The 25539-nt window shown below is 43.5% G+C and overlaps 1 protein-coding gene and 1 pseudogene across 2 annotated transcripts in view; one reads left to right on the forward strand and one right to left on the reverse strand.

Annotated features, from left to right (window-relative positions):
* The window catches only part of HBS1L (HBS1 like translational GTPase), a 640556-nt gene that overhangs the window by 43362 nt on the left and 571655 nt on the right, over positions 1 to 25539 (forward strand). The window lies entirely within an intron of this gene.
* LOC147708828 (RAD51-associated protein 1-like) lies at positions 5723 to 6401 on the reverse strand (annotated as a pseudogene).

A 25539-nucleotide genomic window follows, 5' to 3' on the forward strand; every position in this document is an offset into this window, starting at 1 on the left:
GGGCATTACCATATTCTACGCACACATTGAAGAGTTCAGTTTTCTGGTTGAATTGAGGACAGTCTAATTTTGAAGCGTTTTAGTCAGTCGAATTCTTACTGCACAGATCCAAAGTAGGCGTTGAAGCTGAGGTTTGCATTGCGTATTAAACTTAGGTTCACTCCGTTTTTCAGAAAAAGGTGAGTCTGAACTGTTGAGAATATGAAACCATATCTCTTTATATGAAGCCCACGTAGCCCATACAAAGGACAGTGCATGTGAAGACACAAGGCAGCAGCAACCCACTAGAAAAAGGGTGTCAAAGCAAGTACTGGGGTCGTAGTCCTAAAGTTTGCTAGTCAGATTTGAGTTTAGAAAGAAAGAAAAGAAAATCCTACTCATGAGGCCACTTCTTGTGATATCACATCTCTGATATTGCTTCCTTTCACATAATGTAGATCAAAGGATGTCCGAGACTGCTTCTTCAATACCTCACCCTCTTAGCTTCAAATCAAAAATGTAGAATTTGACATGAAGATGCTTGTTTGCACTCATTCTTCTTTTTTTTTTTTTTTTTTAGGCCATGGGCCTCAGAAGACTTTAGTGTTTTGATAGCTCTCATCCTCTTTGATTATGGTAACTCCAATTTTACCACTCGGATCAGCGGAATGCTCATTGTTGTTAGAATCTGATGACTGGTGAGTGGTTGGATGCGTTTCTATAATTGATGATAGATTTAAGTGACTCAGTAAATCTGCCTTCTTCGCTTGAGATAATGTTTATCCTTAATATTAGGGACAAACAATCTCACCATACTAGAGAAAAGGGTTTTTAGAATAAGGGGAAATACTGGGCGCTCTGCTACTGTTTAACGCAAGGGTATTATGAAAGCTATAGTAATGGGGTGGTGCAATTAGGCGAGGGGATAAGCCCTATAACCCCTCAAAGGCGTGTGTTGTGAGGACAACACGCTAAACATCAACAGTTAAATGCCTACTGCACACAGCGAGAGGATAGAGTAAATGATTGTGCCACAGTGGACACCTTAACATTCAAATTGCAGCTGTCAGAAAGAACAACAATGTCATTTAGAAAGGATCCTCATTTAATAGTCTTTGTAGCCAGCTGACACGTGTTCCGTCGCTAGGGAATGTAATAATTCCGCGACTCCTCAGGGCTGTGAAGGATACAAAAACATGACAATGGAGCGTACAGCAAGCAAAATTCACACAAGATCATGGTTTGCATATTGTGATTTGGTGTGGGTGCTGTACAATGACACAAAAAAAATATATATATTGTGACTAAGGCCGTCGCTAGTGTAAACCAAGGATTGACACCCGCAGACCATTGTAGGTGAAAACGTGAACAGAAATTTCTGTAAGCATAAAAGTAAATAAATATATATTAAGTCAGGGTGAAAGGGGAGACTTGATCTACCGAAAAGACGAAAAAGTGTCAATAGAATATATGTGAAAGTCCAACCACGGACCGTCCCTATAATGTGTGGATTTAGTGTATCCAGAGACCAGCAGTCTCAAGTTCGGACATAGTGTGTTGTGAGTTTAAATTCTCAAAAGGTGCTAATGTAATTGTGTAATGTCGGTGATAGCGCTGTTAACGTTGTGGAAATAAGTGCCTGCCATACCTGTAAGTTTGAGGTAGCACACAAAAAGGTCTGTAACCTAGAAATAGAGAGAACAGAACACAGATCAGACCCAGGACACAATACGCGTTGCGAGAAATGTCCTCTATATTCTGGCAAAGAAAAAATTAACAGAGTGCTCAACGCTAAGCCGGTGATATTTCCGACCAGCCTTGCTCGAGGCCAGGTTGCATGTGAGAGTCCGTGTTGAGTACGCATGGTTCTGTAAGTGCACAAGAAGAGAGGAGGGAAACTGGTGGGGGGGCTGGAGGGGGGAGAAAGTTGGATAAGGAACAGAAGGGTATTGAAATGAGGGGTCAAGGGGGATGGGGGGGAAGGTTTGCTGGTGAGCCGTGATGTCACCTAATAAAAGTAACACCGACACAGGTTTGTCCTCGAGAAAAATAGTACTATAAAAGTGGGAAAAGGGACGTGGGGTCACAAAATTTGTTCGGCCACGAAAACTTTAAAAGTGAATTAACTGTTAACACAGACCAAACCCACTGATGGGGAGTTTACCTATGAATCTGTTAGGAGTCGATATCCCACAGGCCGGTTGTTTAGAAGTAGGGGAGTGAGTGAACTCCCATGTGTTCGGTAGCCCTGAAATATAACAAAAAACAACCAGAGAGAGCGTAATTAGAATTGCTCTCTTGTTGTGTCATTTGATCTGAAAAGCTAACCCAACCAAAATCTGGCAGTGAGGCATCGGGCGATAAGAACTTACCCGGTACGGGGGATCGTAACCAATCAATCAAACACATTTTTAAAGCGCGCTACTCACCCGCTAGGGTCTAAAGGCGCTGGGAGGGGGGGGGGGCGCTACTGCTCGAAAAGCCAGGTCTTAAGGAGCTTCCTGAAGGAGAGATGGTCCTGGGTGAGTTGCAGGTGGGTGGGGAGGGTGTTCCAATCCTTGCCGCCAGGTAGGAGAAGGATCTTCCTCCGGTGGTGGCTCTGCGGACCTGTGGGACGGTGGCGAGGGCAAGGCTGGCGGATTGGCGTGTAGAACGTGAGGTGTTTGTTGAGGTACTCGGGGCCTAAGTCGTGGAGAGCCTTGTGTGCGTGGGTGAAGCGTCTGAACGTGATCCTCTTGTTGACTGGGAGCCAGTGCAGGTCCCTCAGGTGGGCTGAGATGTGGCTGTCGGGGATGTCCAGGACGAGTCGAGCTGAAGCGTTCTGGATGCGCTGGAGTCTTTTCTGTAGTTTGGCCGTGGTCCCTGCCTAGAGGGTGTTCCCGTAGTCCAGACGGCTGGTGGCGAGGGCCTGGGTGACCGTTTTCCTGGTTCCAGTGGGGATCCAGCGGAAGATCTTACGGAGAATGCGGAGGGTGTTGAAGCAGGAGGAAATAACAGTGTTGACTTGTCTGGCCATCGTGAGGGAGGAGTCCAGGATGAAGCCCAGGTTGCGTGCGTGGTCCGTGGGCTTGGGTGGGGAGCCCAGGGCAGAGGGCCACCGGGTGTTGCCCCAGGCAGAGGTGGACGGGCCGAGGATGAGGACTTCCATCTTGTCAGAGTTCAGTTTCAGACAGTTTAGCTTCATCCAGTCCTCAATGTCTTTCATGCCGTCCTGAAAGCTGCCTTTGGCGGAGGCGGGGTAGTTGGATGCAGCTTCCACGAGTTGCCGAGCGGGAAGCTGTGTTCCGGGTTTGGACACGTGACCCTCGACCCGGAAGCTCTTAAATAGTGTTGTTGGTGTTATGACCCGGATGCGGGCAACTAGAGCGTATGCTTCTCCAAGTAGAAAAATGGGTCCACAAGGAAGTTGGTCAAAAAATTATCCGGGAAGGTGTAAGCGGTCACATTGCTGAAAGTTTTAGCCTTAGACGGTGTTGTCGATACCTATGTGACCCGGATATGGGCAGTTTTACAATCAATAACTGATCAAGGAATCAAAGGAAAAGTGACTTTGGGATCAGTAACTCTGTCACGGTCCCTCAAAAAATTAGGGCTACCATACCTCTTTTGTTATTAGAATCGAATTGAAAAATGCTAGAAGGTGCTAGTAAAAGAAGCTTTCTAAGCAACGTGAGGTGTACGAAGTATAGAAAGAAGGTACATGTGCTAAAATAATTTGTGTAGTTAGTGGCATGCAGTGACATAACATCATATATACACATATTTCTTATGTACGATTGATAGTCAATAGCGGTTCATTAAGAAAGAACGTGTGTTGTGCGAAATGCGGGCAACACCTTTTTGAGAGATCATGGACATCCTTGCATATTATTCATTAACTTGTAAATAGTCTGCATTGTACGAATTATAAAACAATAAACATTCTAAATGTGGTACAGCGGTGTTACCTTAATTCAAACAAATGGTTGCAAACTGGTATGTGCGGTAAAAGACCATCTGCAATCCGAAAATTACAAACAATAGACATTCTAGATGTGAAGCAGCAATATTACCTTAATTTAGTTACGTGGTTTCTTTAGTTACCCACTTCTTATAGTATATGCGTATCATTTAATACAGGTGTCCTTCAGAATATTGAAACAAAGGGGTACTTTCGTACGGTCTAGTCGCCCAGGAAATATTGCAAATTGAGTCCCCGTTACACCCTACGAAGGCGCAAAATCCACATAGCCTCTAGGCGTCTGAGCCTGAGCTCTGTTCCTCACCATACCCTGGATGCCAGGAGCCTATTGCTCCTTCATAGAGTTTCTGGTTGTCTTGTTAGTGTATTCTGCATTATTCCCATCTATTTAATTTAATTTAATTTAATTGAAGAGCTTTATATAGCGCTGGCTAGACCCAGAGGTATCGGAGCGCTTTACATGAGGATCATTGAGTTACAAGTTACAAATACATCTGTTACAAGAGCATAGTAAACCACAGGAAAAAAGCATAGTAAACCACAGGAAAAAAACAATGTTAGTCATTTGTCGGAGGGAGGGGTAGGAAGGAGACACAGCGGGAAGACAAGGCAACTGTGCCCAATGTCTGGCTGGGTAGGTGACGGCCGAGGGGTTGAACCAGGGCTGATCTCCTCTATAACTGTCTAGGAGTTCCACCGGGCATCAGCCATGTTGCTCAGGTCTCAGCGGTCCGGAATAACAAGAATAACAATTTTGCACAGTTACATAAGTTACAGACCCCAATAGAGGATAGAGGGAATGGGGAAGGGGAGTAGAAATAGGGGGCTAGGAAGATCATCAATTCTGGCAGACCGGCCGTGAAGATAAAGTACCTCATGGGGGCCCAAAAAGTTATAGTAAGCGGGACCATAACCCAGGCTGGGTAACATAGTCACGAAGTCAAGTGCCAAATTCAATCAACGCGTTGGGTCATCTCTGCCATCTGGGCGGACCACAAGAAGGGGATGAAATAAGGGAGCTTCATTAGTGGCCATTCATGTCTACGAGGGAAGAGAGCGTCTCAGAGGGGGCCATCCAGGGGCAATGGACGGTCAGGCGACCAAAGGCGTGGCCCAGCAGCAAGCAGTGATCCAGGAATCAGTCGAGACAATCAAGATGGTGGGCCCTGAGTTAGTCACCAACAACCTCGGCACAAATTGGTGGACCCCCAGATCAACAGAAAATGCAAGCCAAAAAAAGGCACAGTAGAACTCCACAGGCAAACGGGTGCATCCCAGGTGAGCTTGTCAGCTCATTAGCTCAAAGAAGCCTATTGATTCTAGTAAATGCAGTATGCTTACTTCAAAGTTGCGGTCGTTTTTCACCAAAGTTGGTGCAGGTAGTGCGGTCATTTCTTTACAAAGGTGCTTCTAGGTTTAGCCCTTTCTCAATAGGGAGTAGAGGTATACTTTAATGTAGCAAAGGAAGGCAGACTGGTATTGCTCTAAAAGAGAGTTTTATAACCAAGCAGGAATAGAGGATTATAATGAAAGAATGTAACCACCTTAAATAAGATGGAAAAAGTATTGATGCAGGATAAACTATAACTGTACAAAACCAATGTTGATCAACACCAAAGCATTAAACATAGTGATGTACAAAGCGGCTGAACCGATATGATAGTATTCAACTGGCCTATTTGTTTCGGATTAGTTACCTTACTTTTTCTACAGTTGAATGCTTTTCCAGTAAAGCTTCTTGACCAGTGTGAAACATTAAGCAATGCACAACCAATGAACTCTTTAGTTACCCGAGGTCAAATCTGGCATGCAGTCGTTAACCTTGTCCTCGTCGTCACTGACATCTATTATTATCTCCCTTTGATTAGATAAAGCTTTGGATGCTGCTGCTCTCCTGCAGTGAGTGCCCAGGTCATAGTCTTTAAAATCTGGGATTTTACCCAATTTGTAGGTCAAATCTGGCATACAGTCATCAACCTTGTCTTCATCATCACCAACATCTTTTAGTATCTTCTTTTTATCAGATAAAGGTTTGGATGCAGCTTGACTCCGGCAGCAAGTGTCCAGGTCATTGTCTTTCAAATCTGTGATTGTATCCAACTCCAGGATTTCGTCATCCACATTGCAGTTTGAGAGGAGGAGAAGGCAATGCACATGATCAGTTTTGGTATCTGTGCAGGTTTCAATACTTGGTGATGAGTGCACCTTGATTGATGTTTCTTGCACTGATAAGGCAACTTCTAAATCTCTTTGGTATAGTTTGTCATCCAACGTTCTCCTATTAGTCACTGCAGCTTTTTGTTGATTTTTGGGGTAGTTTTTCACTTTTATCTTTCTTGGCCTGTGAATCTTTCATTCTGGGCTTTTTGCTTGGAGGTGCAGTTATAAAAGTAAAATCTTTATCATCATTTTCCAACACTAAGTACTCAATCGCTTTCTTAGTCCTTCCTGCTCGATCCATAGCGGTCGCTTGCAAGACTAAGGTTGGAATTCATGTTCACATCACCGACCGACGAGATCAGAAGGCGTGAATCAACGGAGAAGACTTCAGGATAACATGATATTAAATGCACAGCCAACAAAGCTAGTACTAGGCAGAGGTAGAAATATATCTCCGTAGTCCTGCCGGTACCCTTCAGCTTGGCCTCAGAGATAAGACATCGTAAGTTTAGGCTGCGATGCATTTACGCGCCTAACGTACCTTAAAAAAAAATAGAGAAGTAAAATGGCCAGTTCTGCTGGGAGGATACATATGAAGACATGGCGGTACTAACATGCCTATTAACGAATCAGAAACCTGTATTTACAAAGGAAAATGACCAGTATGGGTGTAGAGTGGGTGGAGCTTCAAGTCCATAATCGAATACAGCATGCCTCACAGAGCAGTGTATGCGCTGGCCAGGCTTAACCTAAAGATCAAGGTACTACTTGTGCTAAATCACCTGCACCAGAAAAAGGGCTGCAGAATATCAAGCCGCAAAAGGATTTTATTAAGCAAGCCAGCTCCAGATCACCAAGAAACCTGAATAATAACAATTCTGATCTGTGAAGGTAGGAAGAGCAGAACGGCTGCAAACCGGTCATGAACATACGACATGGATATTGTACAAACAGTTAAGATCCAACCAATAAAGCAGCTTAGAAGAAAACTTCATTTAGTTCATTTGAATTTTCTGAAATTTTTAACTCCTTAAACGCCCAGTTCCATATCTGAGCACTTAGTTGTTCCTCACAGAAGGTATTCTGTGCAATACCACTGAATGATTTTCTTTAGATGCAGCATTCAGACCATACAGGTTAAATAGACCATGACGCCCAAACAGACAAATGTGCCTATTGCCCCTTGATGCTCTGTGGCTTTTTGGTGGCCTCTGATGCAGTTGATTACAATCTAATTGTCATTGTTCTCTTATCCTCTCATTCCGAATGCTGTTGGACTTCCAAAAACCCTTTGGGTGCGTACTTCTGCATACCTGGGTATCTACTGTAGAAAACAAAAACACCAGCGCACATCATATCCAGTTACTATAATCCCTGTGCATTCAGCACCATTCTTCAATGTAAGTTTTTGCACAGACACTCCTTTTCAGTCCAATGGAGTCTCGTAGTGTAGACAAGTTTTAAGATTTTATTTCTATAAAACAAAGTGCTTCACAGCCGACGCGCGTTTCGCCCCCTGCGGGCTTTCTCAAGGCAGATTTCCAATATGATCAGCACTGTGTCTACCAACACTTTTAAGATTCAATAACCCTTAAAGTGTACTCCACCCAACGTGTATTTCTATCTTTCCAAACATCAACAAGAGTAGCAGTTGACTTCCTTTAATGTTTACCCGGAGCCATAATAGGTTCCATCACAAACGCCAGAATTCCTTCGCTCTATTCTTTCCGCAACCTGGGTATCTACTGTAACCAACCAAATTAGGAATTCCTACAAAATCAGAAAAACGACCTTAATTTGCAAGGGTATCTCTAAAACGTTCTTCAACTGGTTCACCTCCTTCCCCACAAAAAACCCCCCAGAAAACTCGATCAAAAGTGCCCTCTCAAGTACAGTATCACTAAACTCTTTTTCTTGCCCCGGTGACATGTAATCTGTATGTAATTTACTAGGTATCCTAAAATCCAAGCAAGGTATCTGCCTACATCAGTAGTGCGATGAAATCCAACTTTACCTCAAGGTGTTATTGACAAGGGACATCTAAGTTCTCAAAGAAGGCTTGGCCTCATTAAATCCTGGATTTCTACACAGTTGAAAAAAATAGTAAAAATATTATAAAAATAAGAGTGGCACTGCAGCTCAGCCACACCAAGGAGCGCACTTCATTTCAGTAGACTGTCCACATGTGAGCAGGCAAAACGTAGTCCTTCACAGTGCAAGACAGTCAATGGCTGAAGTGGGCTGACTCACTGCTCCATGCTGTTGTGGGGAAACAAGGCTACTTGGACAGGTCAATGAAGGAAAGAGGGTGACCAAAAGCCCCAGAACATATGTATTTACACTATGGAATTTTTGGGAAAAGTGGCACTGGCAAGACTCTACATGCTGGAGTGTAGTTCCTAGTTTCCCACTAGGCCCTGCGCATTGGAATAACATAAACAGTAGTATCGACGTAGAAGTGCGGATCTTCCAGGCCTCTACTGACTATGCTAAACTTAATTGGGTGTGTTACCAACTAGCTCAGAGGTCACTGGAAACTTTCTTCTCTGCTTAGGGAGTGATCAGCTTCCCTGGCACAGACAAGAAGGGATTCAGCTTTCCAACAACCGTGCAACATGACAACTTTGCTCCTCAGATCAAGAGTCAATCTCTAGGGTCGTGTGAAACAATAGACAGGTATTTCACTCAGTCAGATTAGTGCAGATTACTTTCACAATATGTAGAGAATAGAGAGACTGGCGTTTGTCAATAAAGGGTTAACATTTATTGAACAGTCTTTCTTCCCGTACAAGAGAAATGTATTGCCACAATTGCAAGACTTGTTATGATAAAAAGTACGTACAGTAAGATAAGTATTGCGAAATAATACTGTAAAAGCATTGATATGGTTTCTTAGCCATACAATAGTTAAAAAGTAATAAAACATATATACATTCATATATACATTAGGCTAAAATACTCAACTGGTGCTTCTAACTAAGCCTACCCCGGTGTGCCTGACCTAAGCCTAACACGTGGGAGGGGAGTAAGTAAGTAGCTTCAAGTTAAGTTGGTTTTGCCAAGGTTTGCTTCAAGAATTCTCACTAAGGGTTTAGTCAACACCATACCTCTGAATAGAATGATGGAGGTCTGGTATCTCCTTCAGGGGAAACTCGATATCCCAGTCACCCGCGAGGGCAGACTAGAAACGCTGGAGCTGGATTTCTCTGCAGGAGAAAGGTAGCGTCTCTCTTCAGCGCGTCGAGGAGGAGGAGGGGGGACAGCGTCCGCGGGCAGCTTGGCATCTGCTGGGCTCTTCGCAGAGGGACGGCTGTTCAGCTCCTAGTTTCACCACACCATCGTTCGCGCTTTAGCAGCGATAATGGTATCAGCAGCTTCAGGCGACGGGCAGCAGGCTGCAGCAACATGAACGCATACAGCATACAACAGCAATGGGACACCAGCAATTGCTTAAGGCAACGTTGGTAATATTTATACCTGACAGGTGCCTGGTTTGACGTAAGTTTGCTGGACATAAGACGTCAATTAAAGATGCCACTAGGAAGTGATAGCTATCAGTTGCTCATTAGAGTTCCATTACTAATCAAAACGCAGCAAGCAGGGATTTCCAGGTTTGCTGAGTTTTTATCTTGTTGAAGAACTCAGAGTGTTAATCTAGGAATATCAGATAGTTACTTCTGCTCTGTCATTGCACTAATTGGTTGCAAAGGAAGTGGCAGAGAACTATGCTGGAATGTGGCTCTGTTCGTGTGAGGCCAGAGATGACTTTCTGAATATCGCACTTGAACGGTTATGCCAATATAGGGAATAAATGGATTTATAGCCGAATAGGGGCATACGGTCACAGTATCGATCAGGAACCTAGATAAACACGCAACACCCACTCCACGGGTTCATGTCCATCAAATTACTAAAACTAGAGCAATAAGATGCATGTGTAACATTGCCCACCCCAAAATAAATAAATGCATTCGAAATAGGCGTATAATGTAATACGTGAAATTTAGGTACTGTACGTTTTTGAAGCATAGAAATCATTCAAAAATTATTGCATATGAAATCAATGAACGATTATGCAAAAAGAATTACACATGAAATATCTCAAACAGAAGAAGGGCGAGATAAATCATCACATATATAAATGCATTGCAATAACATGTGCTAGAGGCTGATGTAAGTTTGTTATGTTTCTAGATGTGTTTAGAAATAGAAGTTTGAAGCTTCTGTTCTCTAAGAATAGTTTTTACCTTAAGCAAAGAATTGTTTGTGCCAAAAAAGGGTCAATATTAAAAAATGTCCAATTCAAAAGAATTAATGCTTGAACGGGAAAATAGAGTTCCAACGCTTTTAGCAGTTTTTGTTGATCAAAACTGAAGGCCGAATTCAGAGTTCATGGGAACGCTGTGTGTCGGAAAGCTTCTCCAAAGTTATTGTTTCTGTTCGGGTGAGAACATCATATCAGACGGGCTCTCAAAGAATTGGTCTACAAAATCAGGTGACAGTTCAACCAAATTCGATAGTGCTGTAACTTGGCAGGTGTGAGAATGATTGCTGTCATCATAGGCTGGATCAGCAATGCTCACAGAAGGTCGTACCTGGGTGATGTTGCTTTTGTCACTTGCTCCACTGTTACCACCTAGACGTAGCACAGGAGTCTCAACGAATGCGGTCATCAGGATTGGTAGCCGCTGGGGACAACACAATGTGTGAGCCGTTATTGGACTGAGCAAAGTATCGACGTCCATTGGTACTGCTGATGGAAGTGAAAGACAGATGTCTAACACGCACTCTTCTCCGCATAGCATACATCGAAGTACCGGTAAGATACAGTTCTGCCATATACGTCTGAATGAAAGGAACCAGGTCATGTTTAGATCTCTCAGCCTAGCCAATCCAAGGACGTTAGTTATCCTGTCCCGGTAGCGCATTGCTAGGATTGTCTCTTCCATTCCCATGGGAGCTATGTCTGAGCTTTGGCTTGCCATAACGAAGCAGGACGGACAAAAATAAAATCCCTAAAATAAGGGTATGCCGCCAAAAACAGAGTGTACAAAATTAGGAACGATTCCCAAAATTGCTTGAAAAGGTGTTAGCAGTCCTGTAAAAATCGTCTTAAATATGCCTGGGATGCCTGTGGCACTAGACATGTTAAGGAGTTGGCTAAGCATTTCTACGAAATGCACGGGGCAATTTGTTGATAAAAGTTCATGAACTTCAGTAGCTGTCCTTGCAACTAGAAGATCATACGTCTCTTTTGATGACGTTATGGGCACTGTTGTCTGCAAAAGCACAGACTTCATTTTGCTTAAAGTATCAATTCGTATAGAATAGAGATTCAGACGAGGCCCGATGGGAGTCTCTGTGTCTACAGGCGCGCTCGGAAACAATGCCTGCATACAGCATTTGACCATGGATGTTACACTTACTAGATAACTTTTCCCTGGCACTAGGCCACAACATCTGTGATCCGTTCTAAGAATGTAACTCCCGTTTGCAAGTTGCATAAAGAAGGGCTCTATCTGAGTTGCAGGTGTGACTAGCTGGTGGCATGAAAGGTTGTTAGAATTTCCATCACATGCTCCGTGTAAATTAATACCCTGACACAAAAGTATACCGCTTAGTGAATGTTTACAATTTTCACCACTAAGAAATACATTTTTGTCGCTGTCACTATAGCAAGAATGTGTGTATGGTAATTTCCATTCGGATTTTACATATCCTTTACCCAATTGTTCATACTGGCCAGTAGGTATGTATTCAAGGCACTTTTTAAATCGGAAAGTTGTTATCGGAATAGTGATAATTCCGTGTGTTATCCATTCAATGACAGGACTGTCTGACATTGTCAATGGTAATCTCTCAAGTTTCTCGATGCTCAGGATTGTATAGTCTGCTCCTTTCTGTGTCAAACTGATCTGCTTATCAGTAAGGTTAAAAATGGAAAATAATGACGTTGTGTTGATTAAACGCCAAGGCACATAGCCTGAACAAAGATTTTGCAGCGTCCAGCCTAATTGTATAATAGAACGCAATTGCGACTGGCCATGCTGTAACATTAGCAAGTCTCTGTCTATCACATCAAAGGCAGAGGATACAATATTGTCCAACGAATATATTCTGGAAGACAGTCATTAACCCATTGTCCACTACAGAAAGTGATTTCTCCAAATTAATACGATCAATTTCTCGTATTTTTTTCAGCTGTTTCAATTTGTGTGACTTTCCAAGCCTCGTTGTAAGCAGCATAGATACTGGTCGCTATGAAACGCTTTTGACGCTGTTTGCGTGGTCCAAGAATGAAATCGCGCAAATCAGCACCATCTTTTAGTAAAGACAAGTGTTGCTTAATTTCAGCCAGTGTGGATGATGTTAGCCATTCAAGGCAGAGTTTCTCTACACTGTATGTTGTTATTATCCCTGGATGTTGTCTCTGGGAGTATCTCGGGTCTAGTCTGGTCATTGTTAACCCCTGTGTTTTGTTCAGGAATCTATCTTGACAGCTGTTTGTGTCAGTAGGCCAGATTAACCACTTTTTCCAATCAGGATGTGTTCTGTTAAAATTTAAAATTTTTGAAACGTCTAACTCAATATCTGTAGTTGCATTTTCAGGTATTGGCTTTGGAATAGACGGTGTTTTAAGGTCTTTGATCTTAGCTAGGCCAAGACAGGATGTTTGGTGTATTGTGTCATTTAAAAACATTTGTTCTGGTATCATGCAGGTTCTGAATAGTGCTTCAAGGCCTTGTACCTGCCAATCTTTTGTACCCCAAATGGTTTTCGTTTCAATGTTATTTTTCCAATAATCAAAACCAAATGTCATCATTTTGTCATAAAATGCTTCTGAATATATCAATTTAGAATTTGTCAGCATTGTTTTCATTCCTGTTTTATCTAACAGTTTGTAATAAAACGTTTCTGCATTACTGGTGTTAAACCCTGAGAAGTATTTGAATTTCTCAAAAAATGCTTTAGAACTGCTTTAGGTGGTGTAGCACAATGTTCCCATTGATTATACATAAAAACATTTCTAGGCTGTGCAGATTTATGCAAGTAATGATCACCATAATGTGTGTAGCAGAATAATTGCTCATAACTAGATGAACCTTGTAAATAATCATGTTCTGTGAATCTAGCTGACATTACTAAATCAGACATGTCATTAATACTGTTAAAGTCCCAATCATCAGAGAATGTACTTGGATTTACAAGGTCACTTAAGGAAACCTTCAGTTGATGAGGATACTTCAGGATTTCGACCGGACCATAGATCTCAGTGTCTGTTTTCTCCCATACTACCCCACCAGGTATTGGAATTGCTGTGACATTTACTGTTGACAGTTCTCTTTTCTTCACGTTTGATGATCTGTGTGGTTTGAGGACTAGGTTGATGTTCTGACTTGCTGTGTCCATTGTACTATATTTTCCCTCAATGAATTTTCCCAAACAAAGTACCATGATGAGCCAAAGCAGGAGGAAAAATACGCCTAGACCGAACCAGAACTCGAGCCAAGGGGAAACAAGGTAGATTTCCTTCAGTTGATGAAAGAGTTCCGTTGCTTTTTCTTTAAAAGTAATTTTTGTTTCTGGCATCACTTCGGTGTCGTTTTGATCTTCAGAGAAGTTGTCGAAGTTGATGAAATAACCAGAGGCAGTTCTGTCAATTGTTGGGATTGTTCTTTCAATCTGTGTCTCAAGAGGCACGAGTTCCATGGCATTATTGCATAGTCCTTCTCTGTGCACTGCAGGCTGATCGAATGTGATTAGTCTTTCAGTTTGAACCTCTTGGATTGTTGCAAGTTTGGGTATTCTGTTGTTTCTTGGGATTCCACTGGGCCTACTGTTGATTATAGGCCACATGCTTGTGGTTTTACCAGGTCGATAGACACAACTCTGTTCTCCTTTTTACCAGCAAGGGGCGGTAGTACAACTGATCTTGTTCCGGTGACTGCCAAGACAGGTACTGCTTTTCTGTAAGAAGGCCCAAATTCCTTCTTCACCGCGATCTTTTCTCTGACTAGATCCCCAATCTTTGGAATCCAGACAGGCCTTGCTGGGGCTGTTGCTTGTGGTGCCTCGTCAGTGGTAGATGGCTGTTGCTTTAACTTTATGTTGCTTAAGGATTTTCTTGTTTCATTCAGTTCCTGTAAAACAGCCAAACGATCTTTGATGTCAAAGTTTGTTGTTTTTTCTTGTACCACTGATATCTGACTATCGAGGTCCTGAATGTTCATTCTAATTCTGAACAATAGTTCGTATGGGCTGAAACCTTTTAGAGAATTTCTTGGCAAGTTATTAAGACTAGTCTGGACACTTATTAAATGTTTGACCCACCCAGCGCCTGAACCTAATACCTTCGCTGTTATAGATTGCTTTATGTCACGGTTTTTTCTTTCTACCACACTATTCCCTTCGGGGTGCGACGGACACGAATACCGCAACCCAATACCCATGCTGGCCATGGCCTCCTTATAGGCTCGAGAGCTGAAAGCAGGACCCTGGTCAGAATGGAACGTGGTAATTGCGTATGTGCCGATAAAGACTCGCAAATCTTTTATAACCGTTCTAGCGTCAGCCGAGCGCTGGGGCCACATCCATATGAACCTCGTACAGGAATCCACTGCTACCATGATATATCTATAGTTGCCGTCCCTTTGTAGGGGACTACAGTGGTCCAGGTAAACACATGCAAATGGTTTATCCGAGATAAGAAGGGGTGTCTGCGCTGGTCGTTTTACTGTTGATACTTTTATCCTTTGGCATATATCGCATTCTAATACATACTTTTTAGTTTGTATTCCCAAGCGAGGCCACCAATATCTTTGTTTTAATAGTGATATTGTTGCGGAAACGCCAGCGTGTGCAGAGGCAAGCCCTTCGTGTGCTGCTTTGATTAGTCCTAACCTGTGTTCCCTGTTTGGAATTACCCTATCCCCCACTCCAGGGATTTGAGCAAAAGGAACATTATTCGTATCTGTAGAATATAAGTACTTTTCTGGAAAGCCTTTTGGGAGTGTTTTCTTATCATTTTTTACTGACGCACTGACAGCTTGTAGAATATCGCTGTCTATTTTTGTTTGTGACCGAGTTATCGCAGCTACGGAAGCCGTTTGCACAGCTGCCTTCGCGGCTTCATCAGCCAATGAATTCCCTGCAACGTGAACGCTATCACGTTGATGACTCGGTGTATGTATCACGTGAGTCTTTTGTAGTTCTTTCTGTAAAAGAACTACCTGTTCCCAAAGCATTTTATGCTTTATTGTGCCACCTTTTGCATCTTTGAAACCATTTTCCACCCAATTCTGCAAGTATTCATTATAAGATTGTACGCAATAAAAAGAATCGCACACTATTAGTGTGGGGAATTCGCGATCGGTATTTTCTAGCGCCATCTTAAATGCTACTAATTCTGCTCGTTGAGCCGAGCAATCTCCTAGAGATTGTGTTTTAGTGACCAGTGGTCTAAATTTTCCTTTGTGCCAGCGACCTTTTACAATCGCGCACGCAGCACTGTAAGCTTGCTTACCCCCAACTGCGGGTTGTGCTGATCCGTCAGTATATATAATACTTCCGTATTCTTCGAGAGGCAGGATTTCAATTGGCAGAGGACATTCATATTCATATTGTAAAAATTCCTGTGTTTTTAAGTTGGGATCAAATTCGTAAACTACGTCTGTTGCAGCAAGAGAATTAACCCACTGGATCCATCTCGGGTGCAAAGCCTTAGCATTAGGAATGCTTGCTTTAGTTACCGCTTCTAAGGTCAGTATAGGTGTTACGATTATTATTCGTTTACCTTGTGCTAGGGGCCTTTCTTTTGCTACAGCAGTCTGAACCGCAGTTAGAATTTTCTCAGTTGAACTGAATTTTATTTCAGCCTTTGTGTACAAATGTGATTTGTAAGCTATTGGTACCTTTTCTCCCTCATTAGAGGTCAGGTATGTGAATCCGCATCTTCCTGGGATGACTCGGATTACAAGATCGCGTGTATTGTCACGTGTATCTAATTTTGTTTTAGCTAACATGTCTGTTTGCAGTGATCTCAAAATTTCTGTGTGTTTTTGAGTCCAATTGATTTGTTTAAAATCAGGTTTAATTAGTTCGTAGAGAGGTTTAACCCTCTCTGCGTAATTTAGAATGTAAGTTCTTCCGAAATTCAGAAAATTTAGTATGGATTGTAAATTCTTCAGCGTTTTTGGAGCTTGGAGTATAGCGCACTTCTCTAAGAAGTTGTCCGCTAGGCTTTTCCCTTCACTTTATAATTCGTACCCTAAGAATAGTACTGTCAGATGGGCAATTCGAGACTTTTTAAAGTTGAATTTGTAACCCTCTGCTGCGAACCCAAGTATAATGGTGTTCACTCGTCGTCTGTGAGATAGATATCTACGTAAGACAATGCCTCATCATCATAGATTTGCAGTAACTCTGTTACCCTAGCTGAGAATAGTCCTGGGCTGTTCTTGAACCCCTGTGGGAGTCGACAGAATTTTTTCTGCGACCCAAATGCTGAGAAAGCGGTCAAATATCTGCTTTCTGGTGCAATGTTTTGACAAAAGAAACCATTAGATATGTCTAATGTCGTTTTATATTTTTTCCTAACTATGTTATTCATTAGGGCTGCACTATGCGAGTTTTGTACTGCAAAAGTTTTGCAACATGCATTAAGGTGTCTGTAGTCCAAAACTAGACGATATGAATTGTCTGGCTTGGAGACAGGAAACAAAGGATTGTTCATTTGAGAGGTGCATGTTTCAATCACCCCCTGGTACTCCCGTTGATCTAAGATCTCCCTGACCTGTTTTTTAGCTTCTTGCTTAATGGGATACTGCCGTTGGGCAGTTGGTTCACTTTTTAGTTGGATTTTGTGAGGAGGACAGTCCTCATCCCATCCTACATGATTTTTATACAATGCCGGTGCCTGGGCTACTGCCCATTTCCTTGCATATGTATATTTTTTGTGAATCGGAATGTGATTCGAGAAGGCAGGCATAATCACTTCTTCGCCTCGAGGGCACTCCCTGACAAACTTTGGGGGCCAATCTTTTTCAGCTAACAGAATATCATAGCCTTTTGAGAGCTTATCCCAAAATAGACCCTTTATTTTCCTAGTCTTATCACCCTCTATACGCAATGTAATTTCGTATATTTTATGGGGCTCGCTAAGTCTGGTGTCGGCAGTTTCAACCTGAAATGTATTCATTCGTGTCCACTGTCTCCAGATGACTCATCAAGATCTTGCGCGCTATACCGATTTCTGCTGCACTGTCCAACATAGTCAATGCCCACTCCCCGTTTTTCAACTGTGTCCTCAGTATTCTCGGCATGTTCGATTACTCTAATACTGGCTACCTTCTTTTTTGAAAATTGAGATTTTTTACTCTGAGCAGGTTCCTTGTCTTTGGACTTGGTGTGCTCTCCTGGGTCTGACCGTCCTCTTCTTTCCGATTTCTGCGAAAAAGATCGAGAGGGACGTGTATCAATACTTTGATATTTATCAGGTTTTTTCAGATTATCCCTATTTCTAAGGTTATATCTTTTCTCAGAGGGCTCCCTCAGGGGAGACTGGTGTTCTCGAGTCGGAGTTCTTTCCCTCCGTCGAGGAGACCTTCCTCTGGACTGGAAAACTTTTTCCTTGGGAGTGGATTGTTTATTTCCATCCCAGCTCTTTTTAGGAGTGTTTGAATTATTTTTAATAAATAATTTTTCAGGATTTTCGAGCAGTTGGGGCTTAACCGGTTTTCCACCCAAGCTGTCTCTACCTAATTCTTCATAGCATTTTTCTATGATTTTGGCAAGTTCAACTGGCTGATCTTTTATATCTGTTTCCCTCAACTTCTGGCGAATCGCCACAGATGCTGCTTCTCCCTTTATGTTGGCTAATAGTATAGCCGAGACCTGCTTGAAGTCTTTCAGTAATTTCATACCTAGATTTAAAGCTGGCTCTGGACCGTATTCATTTTGAATCTGTTTTAGCACTTCTGGTATTACCGCCATAGACGGAACACCGTGTGTTTTTGTGTAAATGGAAGCAAAGACTGTACCCCAAGTGTCACAGTCCTCCACGTGTGGTGCGATTCCCATAGGAAGGCAGATTGTCAAGATTCTGTGTTTCTCAATAGGGGTAGTATCAGGAAATACTGCCTCTATTTGAGTGATTTTCTGTGCTAACCAGAAAGGAATTTGTTCCAGTTTTACGGGTGTTTTACCAAGACATGACTGTATGTTCTGTGGTGTGATTTTATTAGTGTTCCCCTGACGAGGGGTCAGCTGTGGTACATTAACAGCTGGTTAGACTGTGGCAGTCCACATTACATATTGGACTAATTGCCTATGTATTTTTATTAATGTTTTTAGCTGAACTAACAGCTCTTCTTTAGACATTTTTGCAATGTCAGGATGTGGTGTGTAGCTGGCTAGAACCGGCCACGTTGCTCCTGGTCTACCTAGTGGACCGAGCCTGGTAATGTGATCATTATGTTTTAGGGCGCCATTAAACCAGAGCAGGTGCTCTTGGAATTTAAGTGGAATTTCAATCTCCTCGAAAGGAGCGTACTCTTCCGGAGGTTCCTCTATTTGTAATAGTGAAACTCTTTTGTTCTAGCGTTTGCCGCTGGAAAGTTTATCCATGAATAGAATACCTCTGTCTGCCGATATTCGTGAGCCTCTATCACGAAAATTACTGTACCACCTTGAGGTGTCAGTCCGTTTTCTATAAGTTTTAAAGTTATAGATTTTCTTAAGTGGACCGGGATGATAATTGCATCCGGGTCTGTGTGTTCGGGACCCTGCTGAGTCGCATCTACTGCGGCCCCAGTGGTTCCGTTTTCTCCTGGCATTGTATAAATGCAAGGTTTGCAGAGTAGGTCTCCAAGGAGACAAAGATTAGGTGCACAATATTTTGGAACACTGTATCCTTCAACGTTGAATAAACCAGAGCTTTACATAGGAATCTCTTCCTACTGAGTTCGGGCGGATTTTAACCTTTCACCCACTCCAGACGTCTATTGGAGTATTTACGGGAGAAAGGGGTCTGTGAAATATGCACGACTGAGTTACTCTAACGTCTTGCGTTAGTTTATCGCCTTACCAAACGTTGGGCGCCATGTAGTGTAGTTTCTAGTTTCCCACTAGGCCCTGCGCGTTGGAATAACATAAACAGTAGTATTGACGTAGAAGTGCGGATCTTCCAGGCCTCTACTGACTATGCTAAACTTAATTGGGTGTGTTACCAACTAGCTCAGAGGTCACTGGAAACTTTCTTCTCTGCTTAGGGAGTGATCAGCTTCCCTGGCACAGACAAGAAGGGATTCAGCTTTCCAACAACCGTGCAACATGACAACTTTGCTCCTCAGATCAAGTGTCAATCTCTAGGGTCGTGTGAAACAATAGACAGGTATTTCACTCAGTCAGATTAGTGCAGTTTACTTTCACAATATGTAGAGAATAGAGAGACGGGCGTTTGTCAATAAAGGGTTAACATTTATTGAACAGTCTTTCTTCTCGTACAAGAGAAATGTATTGCCACAATTGCAAGACTTGTTATGATAAAAAGTACGTACAGTAAGATAAGTATTGCGAAATAATACTGTAAAAGCATTGATATGGTTTCTTAGCCATACAATGGTTTAAAAGTAATAAATATATACATTCATATATACATTAGGCTAAAATACTCAACTGGTGCTTCTAACTAAGCCTACCCCGGTGTGCCTGACCTAAGCCTAACACGTGGGAGGGGAGTAAGTAAGTAGCTTCAAGTTAAGTTGGTTTTGCCAAGGTTTGCTTCAAGAATTCTCACTAAGGGTTTAGTAAACACCATACCTCTGAATAGAATGATGGAGGTCTGGTATCTCCTTCAGGGGAAACTCGGTATCCCAGTCACCCGCGAGGGCAGACTAGAAACGCTGGAGCTGGATTTCTCTGCAGGAGAAAGGCAGCGTCTCTTCAGCGCGTCGAGGAGGAGGAGGGGGGACAGCGTCCGCGGGCAGCTTGGCATCTGCTGGGCTCTTCGCAGAGGGACGGCTGTTCAGCTCCTAGTTTCACCACACCATCGTTCGCGCTTTAGCAGCGATAATGGTATCGGCAGCTTCAGGCGACGGGCAGCCGGCTGCAGCAACAGGAACGCATACAGCATACAACAGCAATGGGACACCAGCAATTGCTTAAGGCAACGTTGGTAATATTTATACCTGACAGGTGCCTGGTTTGACGTAAGTTTGCTGGACATAAGACGTCAATTAAAGATGTCACTAGGAAGTGATAGCTATCAGTTGCTCATTAGAGTTCCATTACTAATCAAAACACAGCAAGCAGGGATTTCCAGGTTTGCTGAGTTTTTATCTTGTTGAAGAACTCGGAGTGTTAATCTAGGAATATCAGATAGTGACTTCTGCTCGGTCATTGCACTAATTGGTTGCAAAGGAAGTGGCAGAGAACTGTGCTGGAATGTGGCTCTGTTCGTGTAAGGCCAGAGATGACTTTCTGAATATCGCACTTGAACGGTTATGCCAATATAGGGAATAAATGGATTTATAGCCGAATAGGGGCATAAGGTCACAGTATCGATCAGGAACCTAAATAAACACGCAACAATGCAAGAAATTCCAGACAGGTTGGTACCAGAGTCACCATCTTCACAGGATCAAACTCCATATGCAAATTTTAGGATTCGCATAAGTACTCTTGCTTGGACATGTTAATACTGAATCAGTGCCTCACTCTTCAGCATCCCAGGTTCCACTCTCAAATCACCCGCACAGCTGTTGGCCTCATTGGACTATGCTCACAGGATGACTTGAATGACATGGTTGACAAGGTGTGTGTAAAATTTTATTAATGGCAATGAGCAGAATTGTTTTTCTGTTCGCAGAATATAGTATATATAATACACACAAACACACATATATAATCACACACATACACAAATACATACGTACTTACATGTGGCCCATCGCGCAACAGAAAATTCGGATGTTAAGGTTTGTCGCTTGGCAATTAAGGCCATGAACAACAGCAACAAACTAACTTATTTGGCCAAAACTCAGATTCTGTAGCACACCAGCCGCCTACCTACTCACCCTCTAAGTGAGATTAGGCCACTCATTCTCGACATTTAAGGGATACACAGAACCCTCTACTTTGCGATCCTTTAGATGCTTCCTACCCTGCCTCCCCATCTCACCTTGCTCTCCTGTCCCCAGTTTTTGTCAACAGACAAACACTGTTATTTCCTCCTTATGGAATGTGAATCCCATGCCCAGCCATACAGCTATAAACACCCACATCTTTGCACTTGTAGTATGACCAATGTAAACCCCCGACCTCTAGTGTATTGCCCACGCTACATAAAACAACCCTCAATGACCAATGTAAACCACCCGCCACTGGTGTTATGCCCACGCTACATAAAACAACCCTCAATGACCAATGTAAACCACCCGCCACTGGTGTTATGCCCACGCTACATAAAACAACCCTCAATGACCAATGTAAACCACCAGCCCCTAGTGTTATACCCACGCTACATAAAATAACCCTCCATGAAATACGACTTTTTTGTGTTCTTTTTATGGGAAGGTGGTAAAGGAGATTGAGCTGAGCATAGTTAAAAAAATATATATATATATTTGAAGTCGATCATCAAGACCTTGAAGGTCATAGAGATACATAGTCTATGGACAACTGGGACAGGCACACATACATGCAGAGCTCTAGCCTCAAAGGTTAAGGTATTCATCCTACGAATATTTAAACTTCACCTACTCAAGTACATCTAGGCCTCGATTTGTTCCAACACTGCAGAAAGAGAAGCACAATACATGGGCTGAATCAAAGGCACACATTTCACGACTGAAACCTGCAGGAAAGAAAAACGACCCCTGAAAGCGTTTATTTGATGGCAGGGCACTTTCATACATAGCAGTACACATGAAAGACTTCATCAAAAAGCGAAAATGAAAAAAAGTGGTCAGTTTTTTAGCTGGATAACGAAATTAGTGCTGTTTTTTAGTGTATTTTATTCACACAAATTTACCTTGATCAAATACAATCTGCACCACTTTCTCCTTGCTCAGAACAACTAGCACAATGTGAAATATACTGAGATTCAAGTCAACATGGACTTCAAACTGTTCCGCATTAACTATCCATATATTGAAGAATCGGGTGTCTAAAATCCAAACTATGATACAATCCGAGGAATGTTGTCGTTTATGCTGTACATACATGGTACCAACATTAGCTTATTCACCACAGAACAGAAAACACCTAAAGACTGCACTTATTTTTCCCAACAGCCATATACAGAATCTGATAAACGGACTCGTTGGGTTTCGCCTAGGGCACGGAGCTTTAGCTCCGCCCCCAGGAGAAATCTTTAGTTTTCAGTATGGGGGACTTGAATCCGCCCCTTCTTCCATTGGCTAGCTCCTTAAATGGAGGCTAGCCATTGGAAGCCGGATCTGTCCGTCAAGGCCGGACCAGATTTCTGGGCGTTCCCGAGATTTTTTCCCTCTCCACCCTTTTTGCCTCGTCATCGGGCGGTGTTTCGTTTTTTTTTTTTTAGGTGTTTGTTGTAAGCGCTGGGAGCGCTCCATTTTCACTTATAGCGCTTTCCATCTGCCCTAGCGCTGGGAGTGCCATATATCTGACCTAGCGCCTGGGAGCGCTGCTTTGTTCATAGCCGGAGCCCACCCGGCATTTGCCGACAGATCGCATCCGAGCGAGTGCCTTCCTCGCAGCATATTTAAATTAGGGAGGGAGCCCACCCCTCGTGTGCCTCTAATTCACCGCCGCAGCCCAGGAGTTTGTTCAAGTCCCCGCCGGGCCGCCGCGCTGCCTGCGACCCGGAAGCGGTTGGGCAGCCGTCCAATCCCAGCGCGGCCCCAACCGAAGTCCCGCCCCATCGCGGCGAGAGAGAAACTACTGCCCGAGGAGCCACGAAGGCTCCTGATTGAGTCCCGGTCCCGAGATGGGGGACCGGGTGAAGAGCGGCCAGGCGCATGGGGAAGGCGGGGCTCTCATGTGGTGAGAGAGCCCCGCAAAGCGCTACCGTCGCCCAAGAGGCAGAACCGGTGAGTGTGTTGAGGGAGAGGAGGGGCGTCTGGGCCCATTGCCAGTGCCCGCCCCTCCCCTCCAGAGCGAGTATTGTTGTGCTAAGAGGCCCGTGAGGCCTCAAGTGATTCAGAGTCCCCCGAGAGGGGCTCCGCCTACCTCCAGTGACGCTGAGTCCCCCGAGAGGGACTCCGCTTGCCCCCCACCTTGTTCTCGAGCCCTGAGAGGCTCCAACGTTGGCTGCAGTTCCTGGAGAGCCCGAGAGGCGCAGTTAGGTTGGAGTCCAACCATCAGGGCAAAGCTATCCTGATTACAAAAAGAATTACACAAGCAGACTTCAGAAAGCATAGTCTTTCATCAAGGTGTAAACAGGTAATATGTTTAGACCATTTACACAAGTGTTATTCTACAGGTAACATAGTTCACATACACGAAGGAGCTATCATGCATGTCTTTGTGTGACAGCATTTTTAAAAGTTCAGGCCTTAAACACCAAAAGCTATCCCTTTAGGTGTGATATCTTTCAGTCTCAATTCTAGGTCCACAGTTATAACCTTGGTTACACCTGCTTTACAAGCTAGGTCGCTAGTATTGTAGTTGCAACTTATAGATAGACGATATATGTGTATTTGACTGCTCATATTAGGAACCTTTGGAAATCAAGGATTCTCAGAACTCTGCAGACAGCACTGATATCATTAAAACTGCTCCACTGTCCACCCCGAAGGATAAGTAAGCAGTGATGCTGAATAGACAAGCCATCATTCAGGACAGGTGTACTTAGCAACAGCATAAATTGGCCATGCATGGTAAATATAATTTTAATTGCATTCATGTAGCGCTTACTACTCCTGACCCGGTGTTGTAGCGCTTTTTTAGCAAGTAGCATGCTACTCTGGAGCCCAAAAAAGGGTTAGTGGTATATTAGTATAGGGAAATATAAGTTGTTAATTCAAGGGGTGGACATGTGAGTCTGTTAGTCAGTACAAAAGCTAATGGCAATGTAAATGACAATGCCATTTATTTATCTGTTTTCATTTTTCCATTCTCACTTTGTGTGGTGTACCACACTGTGCATAATGTGCTTTAGCAAAATAAAAAATTATATTCTTCCTTCTGAAATTCCTTCTTCCTAAAAAAATTTATTTTGAATTTTCCCTCTCTCCAGTCGTGCAGTTAGAACAATCAAAGCGAGGATATATCGTCCTAATCAAAGCTTGTTTGTAACTTATTTTGATCAATCCAAATTAAAAAATTCTTATCAGCCTCTAGTTATGCTGTAGTCACAATCTATACTACTATAATAAAGCAGAAACTTTCAGGCTTTGAGGCGGGTAAACTCAGGAACCACTGCGCCAATCTACACACCCGATACACCGTTGAAATCGGCAGGGTGTGTAGATGGTTATAGGCTACATAAATGAAAAAAATAAACGTTATTTGAAATTTTAGATTAAAAAAAAAAGTAGTTCCTCAAAAGTAGCGCTGTGCGTGGTTACGTTAGGAGCACGGGGAAGAGCGGCGTCCGAGGAGCGGCGGACATGGCGCGGGGAGGAGCGGTGACGTCAGGAGCAGAGGACCGGCGGCGGAGGAGGAGCGGCGGACATGGCACAGGGGAGGAGCGGTGGTGGGAGCGGACAGGCGGGAGCAGCGCCGGCGGAGGTGAGGGCACTCATGTAGGGGCAGGCGGGGGACGGGACAGGCCGGGACGGGCCTGGCCGTGCCGTGCCGTGCCGGGCGGGGGACAGGACTGGGCGGGTGGCGGTCGGGGAAGCCTGAGGACAAGGAAGAGGACACAAACGGTGCACTACAAATGTCAAACGGTGCATTACAGGAGGAGAAGGAGGAAAAAGTGACTTGTAGCCAGAGGGGTTTTAACCTGCGTCCCTTGGGTGGAGTGGAGGGAAGGGGGTGGATAATGTGTGCACGAGGAAAAAGTGACGTGTGCAGGTTACAAAAGTGGGGCGGGCGGGGGCCCTGAAGCAAAGTAAATTACAGGAGGAAAAAGTGACGTCTGCAGGTTACAAAAGCGGGGCGGGAGGGGGCCCTGAAGCCTAATTGCTCCCAGACAACTTCGGGACGGGCTGCTAGTTGCAATATAAAAGCTAATTTTTGATTTGCTGGTACCTTTTGGTCCCACGTAGATATCAGCACCAAGTTTGGCAGTCGCTTGGCGTTTGCAGCTAAAATCTAGCCCACTCATCTTCGTGCAGTTCAGAGCAAGGGGAAAATAAATCAGTTTCTTCCCGTAAGGGTACCAAAGGAATTGTAGCTCACCTAAAATATCAAAAAACACTCTACAAGTTTATGCTAAATTTGATATAAATGTAGAACTTCACTCAGAAATTATGCTTTTTATGATCTGGCGTAAATTGGTTCAGTAGTTTTTG

This window comes from Lissotriton vulgaris, chromosome 6 (assembly GCF_964263255.1).
Source record: "Lissotriton vulgaris chromosome 6, aLisVul1.2, whole genome shotgun sequence".
In the NCBI taxonomy this organism is placed as follows: Eukaryota; Metazoa; Chordata; class Amphibia; order Caudata; family Salamandridae; genus Lissotriton; species Lissotriton vulgaris.